This window comes from Coturnix japonica, chromosome Z, assembly GCF_001577835.2.
Source record: "Coturnix japonica isolate 7356 chromosome Z, Coturnix japonica 2.1, whole genome shotgun sequence".
In the NCBI taxonomy this organism is placed as follows: Eukaryota; Metazoa; Chordata; class Aves; order Galliformes; family Phasianidae; genus Coturnix; species Coturnix japonica.
In genome coordinates this window covers 2706452-2712932 of record NC_029547.1, presented here as the reverse complement: position 1 = coordinate 2712932, position 6481 = coordinate 2706452, and the positions used below count along the sequence as shown (strand labels likewise).

Here is a 6481-nt window from a genome sequence, read left to right as displayed (position 1 = left end):
GTACCTGGAAATAAAATCCTATATATATAGTTCCTAAAATAGGGTTAGAGTTGTTTTTAAAGAATGCTTTATACCTTCCAACACTAGTCAAGTGAGAGCCTTGCTTTCTCCATGATTCATGGTTAATAGCATACTTTCTTTAGACAGCTTTATTTATCCTACAATAACAAACAAAATATGCCCCAACTGGCTTTATTTTTAGCCAGTTTTATGTTGGCATTTTTTTAACAGCACATGGAGGGAGGGGTGTAGGGGGAGTCAATAAAGAAGAATGTGAAAATGTGTCCTTCTATAAAAAACAAGCCTGAAGTAGCAGTTGGACTTTGGCACATGTGTGGCCTATTATTGCTTTCTGTCGTAATCAACCTTCTGGCAGAGCAATAACATCAAGGTGTTGTTTATACACTATAAAATACTAAAATGGCATTGTAAAGATTAGCTGGAAGGTGAAGATTGTTTTGTGTGGGTTTTTTGTTGTTGTTTTTTGTGGGTTTTTTTTTTGGGGTTTTTTTTTTTTTTCTCATTCTCCTTTCTGTTCTTGCAATGAAGAAATACTGCACATGGAAATTGCTTTCCTTAATACTTTCAATGATTCTTTAATGGAAAAGTAGTTACCTGCAGAGAGATAGTATGGCCCATGGCCTAAATGGGAACTGAGATGAAAGAAGCTGTTGAATTCTCAGGTCTCCCACAACTACAAATTATGGCCTGTATTCATATCACCTCAATGCACATCTTACCACTGCCAGTGTTCAACGTAATTGAGAGTTCAGGCACAGGGATCTCTAACAGCACTCATCAGTCTTTGCACTACAAGAAATTCAAGGTAACAGAAGCACCTACACAACAGAGTTTCTGCTTCAACTTCTTTTGACCAGGGAATGGCAATATGAGGCTAACAACTAGTGTCACCAAAGTCACCAGTTTAATTTTCCTACATGAGGAACAGATTCAGATTGTTTGGGTCAGTTCAGATCCTTGTGAATACTAGAATATTAGCCATTAGTGAGCTTTTTGTTTGTTTGTTTTTGGTGTGAGTTTTCTGTTTGGTTTTTGTGTTTGTTTGTTTGTTTATAGTGAATTAGTTTTTCTGGCTTGATGAAAACAGCTATGTTTGGAATTTCTTGGGGCTAACAGACATCCTCATGATAACAGGGTTAATAAGATTATGAGGCATGAGCATAGGAGAGACATTTGCTCTGGGTTTAATTCAGCTACCCACACATGAGATACCTTGGAGAGTTCAACTTAACATATTTATAGAACTCACTAATATGATACAGAAACAATGGGAACTCTTCACCCTCCTGGTGAGACAGCTGGAGGCCAACCAGACTGCAGACACAAAATAAAACATTACATTTGTATGTGTGGGCAACTGGATCAAATCCTCATATTTTCTTTGGCATTTCAATGACTGCTGCTTCTATCATTAAAAAGAGTTCTTGAGATGGACCTCTTTGCAAACCAATATTTAAAGGCTTGAAATGGAGGGATCTAAGCCCTGACTTCCAAAATGCATTATCTGGTGAGTCATTGTGTATTTGTATGTGTAAATATTGTGTGCCATTTTCCAAGATCTTTTCAGCATTTTCATTCCTTTGTTGTCAGTTTGTTAGGTCTCAGCTGGTTCACAAAAAGTACTATGGAATGCAAACATATTTCAAACACATGTTGCTTTACTGAGAAAATAAATTAAGGATATAGCTTTAAGTAATCTTATGGGAAAATTTACTTAGTTATTTCAGTACATTCATTTTCCTTATTGCATTATTTTCTACCGAACATGGCAGATTGTTTTTAACACATGATGGCAAGACACTGGTTGCAAAATTCTGGGTACTTTCCCTATCTCTAATAAACTCTAAACTGCAGAGGGCTAGGAGCTAGGGAGATGTATCATTCAAACAACCACCCAACAACATCATCTTTTTGTTCTTATACGGGTAGGAAGGAAAGGAGATCCAGTGAAAAACTGGGCTGAAAAACATTTTGGAAGGTTTTTAAATAAGTAAAATTGTTTCTGAATATTCATGGCAACTATCTGTACAACCACTTCATAACATCCTTCAGTGATGGAGATCCAGTATCCTCAGGATTCATGACCTAACAGCTGGAAACATTTTCCCAGTGTCTGAGCAATAACTTCTCACTACTACTGAAAACAAGACTGACCTTCCTATCCTCAGTAGACATGGAAAGTGACTTACTTCTGTGTAGTTTCCAACTGTTTTTATTTGTGTTTTCATGTTGTCATGAGTCTTTCTTACTACTTCATGTGACATACCCATATTCATCAGTCTTTTCTGACATGTCGTGTTTTCAACCACAGTCCTGTTCATGTTGCTCTCTTCTCCATCATCAGCTGCTGCTCTAAGCTTCTCTAGAAGTTTAAGTTCTCACAGTATCAACAGCATCATAGCTGAAGATCTTTGTCAACTGAAAGTGACAAAGAAAGCATTGTTTTTGTTTGTTTGTTTCTTTGTTTTTTGTACAGTTTTTTGTTGTAGTTGTTGTTGAATTATGTTTGCTTTCTTTGAGTAGGTACAATTTATTTCCACTAGATTCTTTCCTTCAACAAAATTTCTAGAGAAGAGATCTTAAATAAACAATAATCATATCAAATAAAAATATACATAAAAAAATGCCTTAAAGGAACGAAAGTTCAGACATTTGCTTTATTAACACCACCATGACAAGGCATTAGATTTCTCTTCATACTTCCACATTGCAATGGATGTGCTATGTTTTGCTGCCTATACGTACTCCAAACACCAAGCACCGAACAAGATGGCAACATTTTAATTAAAATTGATAAAGCCTCTCTGAAAATTAGTCTGGGGAAAACACATCTAGTAGAACACAGAGATGCCAAGTTTTTGCTGGAGGCTGAAGCAGGATTTGCAGAGACTGGAGGAAGCCAATACAGGTCTAATGGGAGACTGGGAGAAAAATCACACCGGTACAATCAGTTCTGCTGAATAAAAAAGTGCTTAAGGAAAGAAAATATCTTTAATTACCAAAACAGCATGATATACAAACACAAAGGCATTAAAGGGCTGACCTCCTATTTTGTATCTCAAAGGTACAAAAATCCTTAGCTCATTTTGCTTTCTTTTGATGATGGGAGGCAGCTTGCTTTCCTGTCCCTTCTCTCATCTGAATTTTGGCTAGTGTTTTCTCTAGAGAAAATAAAAAATCCTAATTAATATTAATATGGCCTAAACCAGAACTTTTTTCTACCTATCCTACGGGTAACAGATGAGGTTTGAGCTCGGTGAGAAAAACTAAGCTGGAGATATGCACCAATTACTGCAATAAGGCTGTAATTCAAGGGAGCTTTGTGGGATGGTCTAACTGACTCAGCACTGGACATCTCTCCACTAGCTGAGTATCCTTCCAGCCCTGTGACTGTCTCCTCTCTTCTCAATTTATGTGTTAGCCGCCCTTAAGATATCTCTTTGTTCTAAACATCCTCTAAACATCTTTCCTCTCTCACTGATGGAAAAGGACACCTTTGTTATAACTTGGATGCAAAAAGCCAAAGTGCAGGAAGATGCCTATAGATCTATAGTCAGCTTCATCCGTTGATGCTAAGCAAAGTTGGTTCTCTAGCTGTGGGAGACACACAGGAACTGGGGAGGGAAGAAATAGTAGGGTTGTTTTACCATTGCTGCTGCTTCCAATCGCTCCTCCACTCCTCGCTCTTGTGAGGCCCCATCTGGAGTACTGCATCCAGGCCTGGAGCTCACAGCACAGTAAGGATGTGGAACTCTTGGAATGGGTCCAGAGGAGGGCCACTAAGATGATCAGCTGGGGCACCTCTCCTATGAAAAATGGTTGAAGGAACTGGGCTTGTTTAGCTTGGAGAAGAGAAGGCTCCAGGGAGACCTCATTGTGACCTTCCAGTATTTGAATATAAACAGGAGTGAGAACAACTGTTTATACTGGTAAAGAGTGATGGAACAGGGGGGAATGGTTTTTAATTAAGACAGGGGAGGTTTAGGTTAGATGTTAGGAGGACATTTTTCACTCAGAGGGTGGTGACACACTGGAACAGATTGCCCAAGGAGGTTGTGGATGCCCCATCCCTGGAGACCTTCAAGGCCAGGCTGGATGTAGCTCTGGGCAGCCTGAACTGGTGGTTGGCAACCCTGCACATAGCAGGGGAGTTGAAACCAGATGATCATTGTGGTCCTTTTCATCCCAGCCCATTCTATGATTCTGTGATTCTATGGTTCTATGACTCTATGATGTTATTATTCCACTCATGACAAACTTCCTTCTGGAGGAAGCTCACAGTTGCTGAGCAGGAGCCTAAGGCAGAACACAGAGGTTTGGCAGACCGGAAGCATCAGCTATGCTATAAAAATTATGGTAATGTAGTAGCACCGAGTTAATTTGTAAATAACTTCTTCACACTATGGAGGAAAGAGTTTCCTGGACCCTTTTATTTTTTTTTTTTCATTGTGCTTTATCTTACCCTGTGGTTTCCCCAGTGTACAACCACAGATATCCACAGTCAAGCACAGAATATGTGCTTTATGTTAAGAGCAGCCACCAGTTGGCAAGAGTAAACTACCTGCCCCATTAAAAGCCTGTCACCTCTGCTATCAGCTTTACAGAATCTTTAAATCCCAGTAAAATGAAACACTAACAGCTGCATCTTATTGCAGATTGTGCCCTGTATTATTCCGTCTGTTCTGTAGCAAAGTTTGCTGGGAATGGAAAGGAAAAAAAATCACACTTTCTCCCTTGCCAGAAGCAAGATGTGCATCTGGAGAAGTTTCCCAGTGAGAAGAAAAAAAAAAAAGAAAAAAAAAAAGGCCACATTATGAGGAAATTGCGTTTTATCTCATTTCCCATTCTGCATGAGCAATTATTTATGTAGCTATGTAGCTGTGCAGGTTCTCTAGTCTGTGTCTGACTGTGTGTTTGTCTGCTTGTGACTTCAGACTAATGCTGCTTCTGCACAGAATTTAATTGTAGGTAAAGGCTTAAAATACATAGATAGAGGGTCAGATAAATAAATAAATCAACACATTCACTCAGAATAACTACATCAACATCAAGAGTAAAGCCCCTTTTGTCACTGCATATGCAGCATGTCTGTAGAGAATAGCCTGTTCTTTGCTATCCAAAGAGACATCTTATTATTCGACACCCATGGAGCTGCACAAATAAGAGTCAGCAGGCATCAAGCCATCCTCTTGGAAAAAAAATTGGCATCTCCCTCTCTGGCACATCTGGTGAGTATGAATGGCATCCATTGGCATGGCTTTTCAAAATTAATTACATTCCAAAGCCTTGTCACAAACAATCAACCCTTGTGCCAAACGCTGATCTTTTGCTTTCTGCCAGATGTAATGCATCTGCTTCTCTTTATCAGGTTTAATCCTATTTGGCATTCGCTGTGCAGTAAACAATGCTGTGGAAGTTGGAAGTGAAAAGTGGAAGAATGTGGGAAGGCGCTGAACAGAAGCAGAAGAAGAGATGCACGTGTTTAAGACACTTGGCCCTGGAGCAGCTGGATGGCACAGTGACACAGGACTCAGTTGTGGCAAGGAAGGATTTTCCCCTTTAACTGGCTTGAAACAGGCAGCAATGCAGGGAGAGACCTGCAACAAACTCTCCAATGTCCTATTGAGTGGGCCTGGTGTCATGTGTCTCATTCTCCATTCCTTAAACCCACAACAGCCTTCAGTCATTAAATTCAATTTCCCACTCTTCTTTTCTGGAACAATTGGCATCTGAGCTTAACAGGTCAGTTTCTCTTTAACTCCTTAAATTAAGCATGCTGAGGTATGGCTGGCACCACATAGAACATAAGAGTTGGCTGGAATCTTACAGAAAAACAGGAAAAAGTAGGAAAATATATCTGAAGTGTCCAGTTGTGTCTTCATCATGCAAACTCCTCATTTGTCCTGTATTTTCAAGAGGAATAATTCCTACAAGTTCAGGGATAGAGCATTCTGAGTAGTATGGTTTGGAGATAGACTAAATCTGTTTCAGTAATAGTAGAGCTAGAAATGAAGTAAAATGCAATGGTTCATTGCCCAGGTGGACTGAAATCTGACCTATACGACTGGAAAAGCAGTAAGAGTGAATGAGAAAGACTGGATTTCAGTTTGTTTGCCTAATGTTTAATGTTCCCTCTATTTAAGTTAAGGAACACAAATAGTCTCAACTGAATGATATGTTTAGAGCTCCTTCCCACCTGGTCAAAATTTCCATGGAACTTTAATGTATGGACATCAGTTTAGATTCATTACTACAAGGCAATGCAAAAATTTATCTGTAAGCTTTAACAAGAAGATTAGGCAATTGCTGACTCCTTTAGTCTCCTCTTTTTCTTTGTGTGTTTTAGTTTCACGGATAGGTAACTTGATAGGCAGCTGCAGGTAAAGAAATGTTGATCTCACTGATCTAGACTGTACCATGTAACTGTGAGAAAAAAAAAAAAAAAAAGGGATGAATTAAA

At 39.2% G+C, this 6481-nt stretch overlaps 1 long non-coding RNA gene across 2 annotated transcripts; it reads left to right on the top strand.

Annotated features, from left to right (window-relative positions):
* The first annotated feature begins 4280 nt into the window (after positions 1 to 4280).
* Positions 4281 to 5743, top strand: LOC107325916. 2 transcript variants are annotated; one of them, XR_001559777.2, is made up of 3 exons: positions 4281 to 4377; positions 5144 to 5249; positions 5390 to 5743. It is a non-coding gene; the product is annotated as an uncharacterized LOC107325916 (long non-coding RNA). The 2 variants fall into 2 exon arrangements; XR_001559776.2 differs by having other exon boundaries at positions 5105 to 5249.
* The last annotated feature ends 738 nt before the right edge of the window (positions 5744 to 6481 follow it).